The sequence below is a fragment of the Alligator sinensis genome, unplaced genomic scaffold (genome assembly GCF_000455745.1).
Source record: "Alligator sinensis unplaced genomic scaffold, ASM45574v1 scaffold1488_1, whole genome shotgun sequence".
Lineage (NCBI taxonomy): Eukaryota > Metazoa > Chordata > Crocodylia > Alligatoridae > Alligator > Alligator sinensis.
In genome coordinates, this window is record NW_005843097.1 from 44,628 (window position 1) to 45,897 (window position 1,270).

The 1,270-nt window shown below is 56.7% G+C and overlaps 1 protein-coding gene across 1 annotated transcript in view; it reads right to left on the minus strand.

Moving 5' to 3' along the window:
• GABARAP (GABA type A receptor-associated protein) overlaps positions 1 to 1,270 on the minus strand; it is a 4,334-nt gene that overhangs the window by 1,138 nt on the left and 1,926 nt on the right. The gene's annotated exons all lie outside the window — the stretch shown is intronic.

The following is a 1,270-nucleotide window of genomic DNA, read 5'->3' on the forward strand; positions in this document are numbered from 1 at the left end:
TTTATCCCACCCCCCCTACAAGTGGTCTCATCCATCCCTTAAATCAGGGGCAGGAAATTCTTTTGGGCAGAGGGCTGCTTACTGACTTTCGGCAAGTCAAGGAGGGCCATGACAGGCAGCCCAAGGCAGATTAATATTAATTTTCTAAATTTTTTAGGGGCCACACAGGCGGAATAGAATGGCCTGGTGGGCTGCATCCGGCTGCCTTAAATCAACCAAGTAGTTTCACCCAGAGCCACCCCCTCCCTACTTGGTACACATGGTTTAACTCACTCCATGTAGCAGTGGTCTCATCCAACACCTCTTTCTGTATACAGGACCCCAATGGGCTATTCCAAGCACTCCACTAAATCAGCAACCCAATGGTTTCACCCAGGCACCCCCATACCTAGTACAGGTGGTTCAACCCACCCCATGTACCAGTGGTTTCATCCAACACCACCCCTCAAAAAGACTCCAGTGGGCTAATCCATGCCTGAGTCAGCAACCAAATGGTTTCACCCAGACCCTCCCATACATGCTGCAGATGGTTTAACCCAGGCTTCAAGCCCCCTAAATGGGCTGATCCAAGACCAACCCACCCCTGTACCAAATAAATGGTCTCCCCCCCACCTTACCTGGTACAGATGGTGTAACTCTATAATAGCTACAAACTCCCCCTGACACCCAAATGGTTTAACCCAGCTCAAGTCTTCCCCCCCATCCACTCAAATGGTCCAATCCAGAGCCCCATTCATTCTATAGAGGTAGGACTGGCCCACTGAAAGGGAGGAGGTGTTCAGGCAGTCTCTTTATGGGGGGGGAATATAGATTGGGGAGGTATGACAGCTCCACACCCCTCCCATCCAGCCAGCAGAAGGTGGGGAAACTGAGGCACGAAGCGGGAGAGAACCCAGGCGTCCGGGCCCCACCCCACCCCACCCGGGGGGGGGCGGTCTCCTCGGGTCCCCCAGCTCAAAGTAGCTCTTACGGGGGGGTAACCACGATTATAACCCCGACTATAACTCGGGGGGTGGACCACGATAGGGCCCCCCCCACCCCCCACCATGACCCCCTAGTCCCCCCCGGGTGGGGGGGTCGGGGGGGGGTTACACGCGGGGGGACGGGGAACGGACTGCGGGAGCTATAGGGGGCCAGGGTTTCAGGGGCGGATGGAGAAAGGGGCGTTATAAGGGGCTATAGGGGGCGACCGGGCGCTATAGCTGGCAGTAGGAGGGACGGTGGGGGTGGTTAGGGGTCGCTGTAGGGTCCGGGGGGGCAGTAGTGCTAT